Raw genomic sequence first — 15,268 nt, 5'->3', positions numbered from 1 at the left:
ATGAAATAGGTAGCTGAGTTTGTGAGTTAAGAGCTTTGTGTCGAAAGTGCAGGCTTATGTTTACCTCAATGTACATACCTAAAAACTTCCTCATGAAACCTACTACAAAATCACGGGCACAAAATTCATAATATTAAGTCTATGTTTGTGTATAGTACAATTCCGATTTTAGTGTGACGTATCGTCAAGTTTTAATGGTTGAGTACTCATCAATGCGGCTTCTCAGACTTTTCTTTGCAGTTTTAGCTAGATTTACTTTCCCGATTCTCTATTTCTTGGTGTTGCATTTTTAGCAAATATGTGGCTCTCTTTTAGTAAATATGTGAAAACTTTCTCCATTCTCTATTTCATGCTTCATCTCTCTAGAATCCTCTTTGTTCATGCGTCGTTTTTGGGTGTTTTTAGGCTTAGTCAAATTTATTCTTGTTTTCATGAGGCTGAACTCTAAGAGATTGCTCGTGTTCAAAATCCAATTTAGACACAAATTCGACTGCATGATAAGTTGAGAGAAAGTAGGAGTAAGAATGATAAAGATTACATTTTCGAGATTATAAAAATTTACAGTCTTGTTACTCGAGAGGTACTATATGTATCTACCCAGACATCAACTCAACTAAGCACATCAACTCAACTAAGCTGACGTCCTGTTAACGTTGGAGAGCATCTTTAAGATGGTGCTTTATGAAAATGTTGGCAACACTTGTTGAAGGACAACAACAGTTTAAAAAATGTAGCACACATGAGACAATGTTAGAGTTGTGGATGTTTATTGGAAAGTAGGGCAATTGAGTAACATTTTAGAACAGCGTTAAAAGACAACAATGTGAAAAGTAGTGGAAGTTGGAAATGCAGAGCATGTCAAGACAACAACGTGGAGATGTCACATGGGTCATTTGGACCTGCGGAGCTTCATTTAAGAAACTTGCAAGGATAGTTTCATAAATTGTTACGTTGTGCAATAACTTTTTTGTCACTCGTAAGACTTTACTAATCGTTGGAGCAGATGGAAACTCTGTGTACTTAAAAGGGAGGAAAGTCGGAAACTCTTTTGAACCAATACGGACAGGAGGATGATATTAAGTTAACGGGATCAAGTTCTTGAGCAAGTTCTTTGGAATAACTCTTGTTATTCAGCTTGCCCTTGTGGTCTCAGGATGGGGCGAAACCAAGTACATCCACTTCGTTAGGAAGACTTATGCATTTCGTAACGCAAAGGCCAAAGGAGGGGGACTCAAGAACTTTATGAGCATGTACTAGCTGATCGCAACACAATCGGAAGCTAGAGGAATCACAACTCACGGTCTATGAGGTAGACGTAGTTGAACCATTGGTTGGACAAGTTCATGCCTACGGCATGTAGGTTTGCTACCTTGATGGTAAGTGTTTCTTTTATCGTTTTATGGATTTTTCTTGAGTGGCATGAAGAAAATATTCACCTTTTATCCCTAGTTTGTTTATTTTTTTGTTCTGTAACTACTAGAAGTTTATGCAAGTTTTTTCCTATGCTCTATTGTGGTTGTTAGCACTGGAATGATTTAACACTCTTACAATTGAAGGGATATCAGTTAAATTTCTGTGCTTGCTTGCTAAAAACCGTAAAGCCTTTGGAAAGCTACACATATTGCGGAACTTCAACTAACCAATGTTTCATATGTTCTTTTGACTTAAAATTTATAATTATTTCTTTTCATATTTTTAGGTTAATTGTGCCTATTATGCCCCTTCTTTAGCACCATGGTGTTGACTTTATAGCTAAAATTAGACGGATTGATACTTTAAGCCCTAGTGTCTCAATAACCTGCATTTACAGCATGCAACAAGTGCTATTCCAGTCAGGGGAGGAACTAATGAAAAAGCGCTCTTCTGAACTTATTGGCGAGGGAACTACCCCAAAACCTAAGAACGTGGTTGGATAGATGAAGGTGCAAGGTAATATGTGAATTTTCTATCATTGATGTTCTGACCGAGAAAAAATGGAAATTGACTATTCCGATGTGTGACCGATCACTAATGTATGCAGTCTGAAAGGTGAAAATGGCTCTCTCGACCCACCAAAGGCTGCACTTTTTCATTCCTTAGGCACCATTGATAAAAATTGATTCTGTTTGATATTGGTTTTACAGTTTACAATCAACACTCTCTACTGGGTGGAAGGCTTTGAAAATCCGTTTCTGTTTGCATTCCTCCAAATGGTTCCTTCCCATGCCAGAGCTTGGCATATGTTTGGCCTAGCGATTAGTATGTGAAACTGGTTTCTGGACTCCTGAAAATTGGGCTAACTCTGCGCCGCGGTTCGTCTTCTACTGAAATTGTTCAAGGTATGTGGACCCTACACATGAGAAATTTACGGTCTTTACAGTCTCAATCACCTATTCTGTGATTGGCAAGGATTTTAGCTTTGATGTACCTTGTTGCAGTAGTTCAAATACCTTTAATTTTGTTACCTCTGTTTGATTGCTTCTTTACATAAGTTTTTCGGGATATTATAAAAAATCTCATTTGGATGATAGATTCCAAACCTTGTTTTAAGGATGTTCGAAAAGAAGCCATTCCTAGAATACTCTGAGTGGAGTTTCCAAATTCTCAAAGTCCTTTTGTCCTCAAATAGTAAATACCCTATGCAAATGACTGGTATTTCTGTTTTCAAAAACATTTTTCTGAAAACTTATTGCGAAGGTACATTAATTATCCTGACTATTTCACGGTCGGTGTTTGGGTTTGCATGGTTTTTAATCTAGGGATGCTCTTGGTATTATGACATTATTAGATAGTGAAATCCATGCCCTGACATAATAAGATGTTGAGCCTTAATATCGATTTGGACAATTTTGGTTGATTTTTCCAATTAAGTCCTTCGGCTAGGTAGAATGAGGTTATAGGGTGGGGGGTAGTTTAGTCTTCTCGTTAGTTTTAATGGTGGGAACCAGGTACTATCCATGCACTGTTTAGTTTATTTCCAAATTACTTTACTAGGTTTTCTGGCTTCTTTACAATTCCGTTTGTGTCCTACAGAAAAGCCTTTGTTTTTTGTTTTTTTTTGTGTGCATGGTATTTTAAATTTGAGCAGGGTATTTTTGGGCTTTTAAAGTTTCGTATAGAAAGATGCGTATACATTTTACCCTCTTCCAGGAGGACAAAGGAAGAGGTCAGTGATTGGGGGGGAGAGATAGAGAGCAGTGAGCGGACTAGGTCGGAAACCTTACTTCCTTCTCATCTATTATTCTACATTTTTCCAAAAGAACATTCATTAATTCCTTTGCTCACGTCCCTCTCTCATCTCTCTTGGTTCTTCGTCTTCCTCATTGAATGCCCTAGACAAAGGTGAGAGAGAGTGCGAGAGGACAGAGGAGGAGGTCGGCGATCGGGGAGAGAGAGTGCCTCTCCATCACATACATAAAGCATCTCTCATCTCTCTCTCTCCTTCCTTTCCAGCCGACAATGCAACTGAGAAAAAGTAGAAGCTATGGCCGATAAGGGAAAGGACCATCGATTGGAATAGATCTCGGAATGACGTACTCGTGCTTCGGAGTTTGGTAACAAATCATGACTAACAACCAAGGGAACCGTAATCGGATAGCGGCGATAGAGGTATTATTATGCAGGTTGATCATATAGTGCTGAGCTTGAGACCTGGTGGAGGCGGCAATCGAGGGACCCCGTTTCTATTCCTCTTCTTCAGATCTTCCCCTCCTTCGTCCCCATGGCGGTGCTGGTGCTCCTGCTCTTCTCTCTCTCTCTCAAGGTCGATTCTTTCTCTCTCCTCCCCCGGATCTAGGGTTTTTTTATGCCTTGTTACTCCAAATTTCCTCTCGTGCTTGGATCTCGATTTCATATTTTAGTTTATTGGTTTGATGTGCTTTGGATGCTAATCTGTGATATTTTTAGGTTTTGGTTATTGGCTCGTGTAACTTGGTGTTGTTAAGTTGGGTTTGACTTGTATGAATCCATTTTCGCTGAAAGGAACATATGGATTGAGATTTTACAGGATAGCTACAAACAGGAAGTAGATACGTGGTTTAACACGGATAGTTGCACGAGTAATATTTGGCATCGCTTCAATAGTATTGATCTGATACTTTGAACTTATAAGTATGAGTACTATATTTTGTTGCTATTTCCGAAATCTGTTATGATGGCTATTCTTAAATACTTGTTTACCTATGCGATTCTGAAAAAGGATCAATCTTTATGAAAGCATTTAAGATATGTTTATGAATTATTGGTATTGGAAACGGCAACCAAACAAGGGCACTGTGTTTTCTCAAGAAGGTTGGTATGTTTCATATTGGACATCTTGCCATTGGGGACATCTTCTGGAGTTGTTGCATTATTCTTGGTTAATGAGTGAGCGGAGAGGAGATAAAGATAATACAGTTTGGTAGGAGAAGACTATGTATTTTAAAACAAGTTTGGATGCCATGTCCTTTGAAAGTGAATTAGATGGAGATTTGTAAACATTAATTTCCTAATTCTTGGCAGTGCGTTTATGGTGTGTATTTGCTGTAAATATGGACAGACATTATTTTTTTTGTGGGCTGTAGGTGGGCATGAAGTTAGCATGAGATTGCCCATAAAGATATACATACATGGAAGCTTCTTCCAAGAGATTTTATTCAAGAAGGGGATTACACTCTTGGGCCTTGGTGTAGCCCTGTTTTTTTCTTCAGTAGTATTATTGTACGGATACTTAGAAGTTTATATGCTCTACTTTGTTGGTATTTCCAAAACCAGTTCTGGTGACTTTTCTCAAAGCTTGTTTTTCGGCGAGATTCTGAAAAGGACCAATTTTTATTGAAGCATTGAAGAGATACTTTTGAATTCTTGAAAATGACCACACGTGGTCATTCTGTTTGATGAAGTAGTGATTGCCTTATTGGAATGTTTCATATTGGATATCTGTCCATAGGTGATGTTTCAGGAGTTATTCCAGTACTCCTGGTTCATGAGTATGTGGAAAGGAAACAAAGAGAATACAGGTCGTTAGAACTCCAAGTATTTTCAATAAATTCGGATATGATGTCCTTTGAAGGGAATGTAATGGAAACTTTTAGACTCAATTGTCCTGATTCTTGGCAGTGCGCTTAAGGTGTGTTTCTGCTGTAAATATGGACATACAGTATTCTGTAGGCTTTAGGTGGGCATGAAGTTAGTATCAGATTGCCCATAAAGAACCTACATACATGGAAGCCTCTTCCAAGGGATTTTATTGTAGAAGGCGATTACACCGTTGTGATGTAGGTTTTTTTTCTTAGATTCATTCCAATCATGATCGTCAAGCATTTACTTAATTAATAGTTATGGTTTTTTTTTTTTGTCGTGATTGGTGGCATGGGATCAGTTCATGACCCATTTGACAGCCGGTGAATATCCTGTGGTAATACTTTAGAGAATTTATCATCCAAGTTTTTTCTGATTATTAATTGGATTTAATTTTTTGGGCAAATGTTACATTTGCATTTTGCATCTTTAGTTTATTTGTCTCATAACAAACATGGAGTTTCACTTATTTGCTTTTACAGAGTTCCTATTTCATGTCGAAACTTCAGCCATACGCTTTGATGGTATTATGGAAGTTATATTTCGTGCATGTAGGTTTGCCGTTATGTATGACCTATTTGTTGTGCTCAACTCATGTGTTCACATGTCCTTAAGCTTCCTTGTTGACTTTGCCTATTATGACTCATATTCATTGTGCTGTGTATGTTAGCCATGTTTTTTCATGCCCTCTTATATAGAGTTCTTGCGTTGTAGCTCTCTCTGGGGATTTTAAAATGATGAATGATGTCTGTTGTGCAGGTTTGTAGAATTGAACTCTTTATTGGAACCTGAGAGACCTCCCAAAAATGACAAGTTGGCCATACGTGGGGACGCCATCCAAGTTGTGAACCAGTTGCGAGCTGAATCCCAACATTTCAAGGAGACAAATGAGAAACTTGTAGAAGAGATAAAAAGTTTTAACGGTTGGTTATATTTATGTACCATTCTCTTTGAGTGAAGCTTCGCTAATTTGTGGTATTGTACGACATTGATTTTGCCATTTTTGTACTCTATGCCATTGCTGAGTGAGGGAACCAAGCGCTATAAAGCAAAAAGGCAAATCTTTTGGACTATATAATTTGCCTAAACTACTTTAACACATACATTAACATAATTCATCACACATATACATGACAACCATAAAGCTTCACGCATATATTCAACGGGCACGTCATCGCATGATGCCTACTCACTAGTAGGTCTAATGTGGATCTTGATTGATCAATGAAAAATTGGTTCCTGTAGTTGACTTCTTTTTACTTTGATTCTTGGCTTACAAAGCCCGTTGAATGCTTATAACTACGTATTTCCATGCAACTCTAACTAAAGGCAATTATTTGAAATGTCGTCACAGGCGTACCCTTGCTTCTTGTGACTGAAAAGTTTAAGCGAAGAGGATCCAATTTGAATGCAACCTGAGTTTGTTGAAAAACACGTATTGTATGTACTCATCTCATGCTATTCTGCATCTGTTTTTATCTTGTTTTATTTGGGGAAGGTATTCACAGCTTACCAGATAGCCTAGGAGATGATCTAACCGTTGAAGTCCAGGATTCCCAAGGGAAATTTTTTTGTGTCGTGTGCTTTTCCAAGTGGCTTATATCTTAGAGATCTGGTAAAGCCTCCAAATCCTCAGTTTAGTTATGAAGCTAGCTGTTAATGAGTGGTTTTTTATTGAGGGATTTTGATTTTGATGTCATTGCAAGGTGATAAGATACGATAGTGGTCTATTTATCGTGAACAAGAACATGAACTTGTTGGAAAATTGCGACTTTTTATTAATTGCTCTACGGTTTAGTCTTTTTGATGAAAATAATCATCTTAAGGTGAGTATTCTTTCCCTTTGAATGATATCATACCAAGTCATCTATTTGTAAATGTATCCTTGCAAAGTCCCAATTCATTCATGAAGCATCCTCATTCTTAAGCCTTGTTTTTCCTTCTAATTATGCTTTCGAACACGGCACAATATTGTTGTGTACTTGTGTGGCATATCATTTGGATATGTAGTTAGGATTAACTCTTTAGTGTTTATTTTCTTGATGAATTATAAGTGATTTTTGTGACTTAATGTGACCAATGTTTTAATGGTGTGATGTATGCATCTATGCCGTATCTTCTATACGAAGATTCCCAATAGCTCAATGGGTTTTGGCCGTGGGGAGTATAGCACACATTCTTTAATGCTGAAATTTTAGTTGTATCTTGTAAGTGGGTTCAACTTTCTTCATCAAATCAAGAAACTACAGATGTATGCTCTAGTGTGACATAATATCTCATTTTAAATGTCCCCAAGATTGGCATTTATGGTTTTTATACTGCTGTGTTTAACGTGCATCTTTTGTTGAAAGGGATAGTTGTTCAAGATGTTCAATTGTATGGTTTTAGCACCATTCAATGTCCTCCAATTTGTCTATTGATTTTGCTGCCTGTCCTTTTTTCGGTTGGTAGTGCGGCTTTGATGCAGAAACAGTGGGCATATGATGTGGTCTCAATGAAAGTTCAACATTTTCAACAAAGAAATTTGCTGCTGCATGGCCCATAGAAATGGTTGCTGATTGAATTTGCGTCGTATTAGGGTGTTTCAGATGCTTACACAAGGCTAAGGTAGTGGAATCATGTTTCTTCCAAAATGATGTAACCCATTTACTATACAAACCGATTAAAAAAATATATAGAAGGAAAAATAAATGGATGGCCGAACTTCAATTATTAAGTATCATCTATCGATGGAACTTAGGTTTTGAGGTTTCTACATGTCTTGACTCCTGGTGTACTTTTAACATTTGTAGTTATTTGTGCCGATTATGTCACTTATACTTTTGAAATTTAATAGGTTGATATTTTAGCATGTTGCCAACGTTTTGTCTGTTATTTTCGTATTGTGCTTCAAGGATAGTTCACAAAGATGACACTAGCAAAGAGCTGTTTGAATGTGATTTTAGGGCATCAATCGCCAGCCACATAACCCAATGTAAGTTCTTCTCACGGTACCATGAAGAGGATCATCCAACATATTTATGTTTCCTCAAGATTTTTTCGGAATCGTTGAGCGTGTGTGTGAATTGGAGTTCGTGATAGTGGGTATGTTAATTGTTATTTGTGAGTGTGCTCCTCCTAATCTCTATCTGGTTGAGTGTGTGGTTTTGAAAATCAGGGAGTACGAGTGTTTTGGGCGAATTGTTATTTGTGGGTGTTCAATTTGTGTGGGATGTGGATATTCGACTGTTTGTGTGCTTCTATGTGGGTGTGTGTTTGGAACCGGTTATTACCGGTGAGGATCAAACTTGAAGTTACGGATTTACAAGTTTTAAATGGTTGATTAAACACCAATACTTTGTAGCATTATGAGCTTCTCAGACTTTTCTTTGCATTGTTACATTGTGCAAATTTTTTTTTTTCAATCGTAACTCTTCACTAATTATTAGTATAGTAGGTTTGTGTGAACAAATGGCTCTTGACAGAGCTCAATGGAGGAAAAGGATTTATGTAGTCGACCCCAAGTGATTGAGACTTAAGGTTCTGTTTGGTTTGGTAACTCTTCACTAATTATAGGGGCAAATGGAAACTCTTTGTACTTAAAAAATAGGAAAGATGGAAACTCTTTAGAATAAATATGCACGAGAGGGTAAGAATAATTTGACGGGATCAAATTCTTGAGCAAGTTCTTGGAAATAAGTCTTGTTTTGCAGCTTACCCTTGTCGTCTCGGGATGGGGCTAAACCAAGTACATCCAGCGTGTCCATTTCCTAACACAAATGGTAGAGTATGGGGGGCTGAATTTTATGAGCATGTACTAGATGAGCACAATAGGAAGTTAGAGGGATCACAACTGACAATCTATGAGATAGTCGTGGTAGTTGAACCACTGGTTGGACAAGTTCATGCCATAGGCACGTAGGTTTGCTACCTTGATGGCAAGTGTTTTTTAATCGTTTTGTGGATTTTACTTGAATGGCATGAAGAAAATATTCACTTGTTTATCTCCGATTTGTTTCTTTTTGTTCTCTAACTACAAGAAGTTTATGGAACTTTTTTTCCACGTGCTATTGTGGTTGTTAAGACTGGAATGATTTTAACTCTTACAATTGAAGGGAAATCAATTAATTTTATGTGCTTGCCTGCTAAAAACCGTAAATCCTTTGGAAATGTGGCGGAACTTAAAAAATATTGCACATATATTTCTTATTTAGGTTTTTAATTCTTTTCTTTTCGTATTTTCAGGTTAATTGTGCCTACTTTGTCCCTTTTTCAGCACCATAGTGCTGACTTCTAAAGTTAAAGTTAGACCGACATATACTTTAGCCTGCAAAGAAAGGTAGTTTTATAATTTTGTTTTCATGGATGCTATAGCTACGAAGCGTTTGTTGGGTAAACTTCCTAGTTTTTTGCGCTGCCATGCCATAGCCGCTACTCTATTATAAAGTATCTTGATGTTTCCTTAATTTCATGGCTTTTGAGATTCATCTTTATAGTTGGGAATTGGCAATATTAGTTTAGTTGTGCTGGTGGATTTGTTTTGGATTCCACTCTTTTTCTTTCTGTCGTCTTTGTTGATGCACTAGCCTTGTCTTTAGTAGCTGCTTGTGGAATGGTTTTTTGATCTTGTTTCGAGATTCCTTTAATTGTTTCCTTGCTCTGTTAGCTGTGTTGGTTTGAGCGTGGGCAAAGCAATGAATGGAAGCTCCCATGTTCTTGGAAAATAAATGTGCACTATTGCGCAATGTATTTTGGGGAGTTCATTTCTTTTTCTTTTTGTTGCTGTTAGTATGCTATCATTTTGCAATTTCCTGATCTCTCAGAATATTAGTGCTTGAAGAACCCCAGACAATATAATAGGGATCGTAGGAAAATGAAACTATGATTAAAACCCTGAAAAACTCTTAGGATGTGAATTAAGGCATGATAGATTTATAAGCACTGATTCATGATAAAAATTTGTAGTGATACAATTGGCCATTGAAGTAAGGCATGATAATTTGTTGACTATATATGGTTGGAATGAACACCTATGCAGAATTCAAACAGCGAGTTATCTACTTTAAGTTTTGGCCTTGACTATTTAGGTGTAAAGTCCCTTGCTCAACTACTCTTTCCTTTGTGTTTTGTTGGTCATTTTGTTCACCCTTACGTTATATGAAATATAGAAGGGAAAATAAAAGGATGGCAAAACTCAATTTATAGATATCTTCTATCGATGGAACTTAGGTTTTGAGGTTTCTATTTGTCGTGACTCCTTGTTTACTTTTAACATTTGTGGTTATTTGTGCCAATTATGTCACTTACACTTTTAAAATTTGATAGGCAGATATTTTAGCATGTTGTCAATGTTTTGTCTTTTATTTCCTCACATGGATATTATTTTGCCACGCATTTGTTGTGTGAAGTTAGTTTGCTATGTTGCTGTTGCTCTATTATGATTCTCTTGGTGATTTTTTATGACAATTGAAATTGCGAACTCAACAATCCATAGTAATAAAATATTCTAAACTTGTAACAAACCTTGGTATCCTACATTCAAAAACAAATGAACTCATATTGGTCTTGCAACTTTCGAATTGGAAATCTGCTCTTTGTTTATAAGTATGGAGCCTTCTCATAGTGTTCTTAAAAAATAGGCGTAAGTACTTATTTATAATTTTCAAGTTTAAAAATAATAAATTTATCGAAATAATTAGTTGGCCAAAAAGAAAAGACAAGTAGTATATGTATATACATACACATACATACAAAGATGTAGTTTAATGGACAAGCTAGCAACTCATAAAGCATGTAAATAGTTAGTTGGCCACTGTTCTTCCCTTGTTGGGCAACCATAAGAGTTAAACATGTGTCTAATGATCGAGAGCCTATAAATTGGGTGAAACAATCCATGTGAGTTTTAGTTGGACAAACCCAACTTGGGAGACATCATGAAAATTCTCATTTGGACAGGAGGAGTCACTTTTCTCCAGATGGTGCGGACACGAAAGAAAGTGTCTTAAGTCGGTTACACACTATTTTTTCAATGTGCAATATCTAGTAATTTAAGTTGAAGTGTTCTACTTGCTTTGCCTATTTCTTTTTTATCTCCTTGACTTAATTTTATTTATAGACGTACTTTGTTGTGGATTGCCTTTCTTTTTTCTCCCTGACTTGTTTTTTTTTATATATGTGAATAATCATTCCCGTAACATCTATCTTGTTTGTGTTCTAATTGGATAGACTTTATACGCCTGTAAGATTGTTGGCTTTATCCTGTATGATTCAATGCATTGCATGCAACAAGGCAACTGAAAAAATGATAGAAATTTGTTTGTTCATGTGCAACAACTTTTGATAGATATCTTGTTATAGTTTGGTATCCGATTGTTCAACTAATTATGGGTAAAGAATAACATAATTGACTGTCGTAACAAAGGCAAGTTGCATTTGAAAAACTAAGGTAGTGCATATTATGGTTTGGTTGGAAATGGAATTTTGATGCATATATTATTTTACGAGAGTATATGTATGGGGAAGACTTTTTTGAACAAATGGAGTGAGAGGAGCAGAAGAGCTACATTTTATCTTACAATTTCAACTTTCGGGGCTACAACTTGAGTAAGTTTCCGTAGCTCTGCTTTTGACCAAGCTTGCCTCTCTTCTTTGGTTATGTTATGCACTTCTGATAGATCAATACAGTACTTAATTTGTTATTTACATATTGTGCTTCGAGGATAGTTCACAAAAGGGTTTCAAGTTATTTAATTCCTTGAATAAATAACTCATTGACTATCTTATGAAATTTATAAGCATGGATACTTGGATTGTCAGAAAAGGGAATTTACTTCCTATACTTGCGAAAGGATCCCATGTGGAGAGATGTTCATCAGATAGATGTCAATCTCTCGGGATACATACTAGACTCTTAGGATACTTCACAAGGTTTTTTGAAAGTATCTATGGGTAATTACTCCTTTTTCCTTGTCTTGGTTAATTGTAGGATATCCATGCCTAATGACCAAGCAAATGGCTATCATAAAGAAGTACCCGTCCATACAAAGTAATTTTGATTTGGGCTGACCGGAAATACAACACTTTTTGTATCGTTTTGTATCAAATATTTTCCACAAATTTAGATCTCTTGTTAAAGGTTTTCAAACTCTTACTGTTAAAGTTAAAAGGTCACACACGAGATCGTTCTTTCCTTTCTCTTGGGCTTTTGTAGATTAGTACATAACTTGCTTTTGTTTGACTATTACAGATTTACTTCTTCCATTAAACTAGTACATAACTTTCTTATATGCTTTATTAATCAAATTCAGTGCACAAGGGCCATGGAATGCTGTGATTGTTTAAAATGCATGTGTTCGGCTGTGCCTTCCCATGTTGGCAAAGCAATGCATCGAAGCTCCTATATTCTTGGAGAACGAATGTGCACTATTGCGCAACAATTTTGGGGGAGTTCATTTTTTTTTTCTTTTTCTTGCTGCCAGTATGCTATCATTTTGCAATTTCTCCTGATATCTCAAAATATTAGTGTTGTAAGAACCCCAATAATAGGGATCATAGCAATAACTAAAATAGTAGCTCTTCATGGAGCAGAATTATTGTTTGAAGTAGTTTCACAATTTTTGGATGAGTGATTTGGCTGAGGTATAATAGTGTGGTTACTTTTAAGTTATTTTGATTCCTTCTGTATTTAGTTTCTTTGTAGCTTTTGGAGAGAAGCATATTCTTCACAACTACTAATCATTTACAGAAATTACACCTGATATAGAGTTTTGAATTCATAAGGTGATAGTTATTATATCTAATATTGTGCAAAAGTCGATGTTAGTGTGACATATTGTAGCTGTTTAGTATTCAAATTGAAATGCTTAAATATTTTTGGCGTGTGTTCCTATAAGTCCTGCTCATATGCGGATGGCCTATTTGTTTGGTGTTTTTTCTCAAATAATGTAAAATAGGGTGGACACTGTTTCTAGTCTAAGACGGTAAAATTTATTCTGATTCTAGTGTCTCAATATCTTGCATTCACGCCATGCAGCAAGTGCTATTACAGTCAGAAGAGGAACTAATGAAAAAGCGCTCTTCTGAAATTGCTGGCGAGGGAACTGCCCTAAAACCTAAGAAAATGGTTGGATGGATGAAGGTGCAAGGTAATATTTGATTTCCTATCTTTGACGTTCTAACCGAGAAAAGATGGAAATTGACCATTCCGATGTGTGACCAATCACCAATGTATGTAGTCCGAAAGGTGAAAATGGCTCTTTCCACCCACCAAAGGCTGCACTTTTTCCTCCCTTAGGGCACCACAGATAAATATTGATTTTGTTCAATATTGGTTTTATAGTTTACAATCAACACTCTCTACTGGGTGGAAAACACCTCGAAAATTCCATTTTGTTCCTCGCTTTCCTCCAAATTGTTCCTTTCCACGCTAGCTTGGCATATGTTCAGCCCATCACTTAGTATGCGAAACAGGTTTCTAGACTACTGAAAATTGGTGCAAGGCCGGCCCTAGGGCAAGGCCCAAGAGGCCTGCGCCTAAGGCCTCCAAATTTTGGGCAAAAAATAAGGTCTCCCGTTATAAGTAATATAATAAATAATAAATAGTAATGGTTTGCAACACAAGCGTGATAACTCTTATGGTTCAGCAGTAAGATAAACTCAGTCCACACAGTTTGTTAGAGTTCAAATCCCGTCGTAACCCACTTTTTGTTTTAGTGTTTATTGGTCAAAAAGGGACTACTGTGAGAGATTTTGGAAGTGCCGTGAATTGAATGTGTAGTGTGGATTGAAATATGAGAACGCATAGGTACATCTGGGCCAACCCTGAATTGGTGTAACAACTCTGCACAACAGTTCGTCTTCTTGTGAAGTTGTTCAAGGTACGTAGACCCTACACATGAGAAATTTATGGTCTTTGCAGTCTCAATCACCTATTCTGTGTTTGGTAAGGATTTTAGCTTTGATGTGCCTTTTCGGAGTAGTTCAAACACCTTGAATTTTGTTACCTCTATTTGATTACTTCTTTACATGAGTTTTTTGGAATATTATAAAAAACTCATTTGGATGATAGATTTCAAACATTATTTTAAGGATATTTGAAAAGAAGCCGTTCCTAGAATACAATGAGTGGAGTTTCCAAATTCTCAAAGCCCTTTTGTCCTCGTAAAGTAAATACACTATGAAAATGATGGGTATTTGCGTTTTCAAAAACAGTTTTCTGAAAACTTATTCTGAAGGTACATTAATTATCCTGATTATTTTACAGTTGGTGTTTGGGTTTGCATGGTTTTTAATCTATGGATGTCTTGTTATCATGGCATTATTAGACAATGAAATAGGCCTATTGTGGATCTTGATTGATCGATGAAAAGTTGGTTCCTGTAGTTAACTCATTTTTGTTTTGATTATTGGCTTACTAAGCCCATTGAATGCTTATAACTGTGTATTTCCTTGCAACTCTAACTAAAGGCAATTATTTTGAAATGTCGTCAAAGACGTACTCTTGCTTCTTGCGACTAAAAAGTTCAAGTGAAGATGATGCAATTCGAATGCAACTTGAATCTGGTGAAAAACACGTATTGTATGTACTCATCTCTCTCCAAATTCTCAGTTTAGTTACGAAACTCGCTGTTAATTAGGAGTTTTTTATTGAGGGTTTTTGACTTTGATGTCATTGCAGGATGATAAGCTACGATAGTGGTCTATTTATTGTGAACCAGAACATGAACTTGTTGGAGAATCACGACTTTTTATTAATTGCTCTATGGTTTTAATCTTTTAGATGAAAATAATCATTTTAAGGTGAGTATTCTTTCCTTCTGAATAATATCATACGAAGTCATCTATTTGTTAATGTATCCTTTCTATAAGCCTCTAGGTTTATAGTTGCAAAATCCCAATTCATTTATGAAGCATCCTCATTCTTAAGCCTTGTTTTTCTTCCTAATCATGCTTTCGAACACGGCACAACATTGTTGTGTACTTATGTGGCATATCATTTGGTTCTGCAGTTAGGATTAACTCTTTAGTGAATATTTTCTTGATGAATCATAAGTGATTTTGTGACTTGTGTGACCAATGTTTTGATGGTGTGATGTATGCATCCATGCCATATTATGGTGTTTCAGATGCTTACACAGGGCTAAGGCAGTGGAATCTTGTTTCTTCGAAAATGTTGTAATCCATTTTTTATACGAATCGATTAAATAAAATATAGAAGGGAAAATAAAAGGATGGCCGAACTTCAATTAGGAAA

The 15,268-nt window shown here is 36.4% G+C and overlaps 1 protein-coding gene, 3 long non-coding RNA genes and 2 other non-coding genes across 6 annotated transcripts in view; all 6 read left to right on the top strand.

Moving 5' to 3' along the window:
• LOC131318400 (pyruvate kinase 2, cytosolic-like) overlaps nt 1-15,268 on the top strand; it is a 39,125-nt gene that overhangs the window by 12,454 nt on the left and 11,403 nt on the right. The window lies entirely within an intron of this gene.
• On the top strand, nt 989-2,318 carry LOC131318404 (uncharacterized). The gene is made up of 3 exons (XR_009197693.1): nt 989-1,376; nt 1,700-1,929; nt 2,124-2,318. It is a non-coding gene; the product is annotated as an uncharacterized LOC131318404 (long non-coding RNA).
• LOC131318403 (uncharacterized) lies at nt 3,545-9,373 on the top strand. The gene is made up of 5 exons (XR_009197692.1): nt 3,545-3,712; nt 3,886-6,863; nt 7,489-7,644; nt 7,932-8,011; nt 9,262-9,373. It is a non-coding gene; the product is annotated as an uncharacterized LOC131318403 (long non-coding RNA).
• LOC131321439 (small nucleolar RNA snoR103) lies at nt 4,483-4,590 on the top strand. The gene has a single exon (XR_009198486.1). It is a non-coding gene; the product is annotated as a small nucleolar RNA snoR103 (small nucleolar RNA).
• Nucleotides 5,080-5,184, top strand: LOC131321436 (small nucleolar RNA snoR103). The gene has a single exon (XR_009198482.1). It is a non-coding gene; the product is annotated as a small nucleolar RNA snoR103 (small nucleolar RNA).
• On the top strand, nt 11,560-13,785 carry LOC131318405 (uncharacterized). Its single transcript, XR_009197694.1, has 3 exons — nt 11,560-11,619; nt 13,049-13,160; nt 13,729-13,785. It is a non-coding gene; the product is annotated as an uncharacterized LOC131318405 (long non-coding RNA).

Source organism: Rhododendron vialii, chromosome 3a (assembly GCF_030253575.1).
Source record: "Rhododendron vialii isolate Sample 1 chromosome 3a, ASM3025357v1".
In the NCBI taxonomy this organism is placed as follows: domain Eukaryota; kingdom Viridiplantae; phylum Streptophyta; class Magnoliopsida; order Ericales; family Ericaceae; genus Rhododendron; species Rhododendron vialii.
The sequence above is the reverse complement of the archived record's forward strand: the minus strand, read 5'-3'. Positions and strand labels throughout refer to the sequence as shown.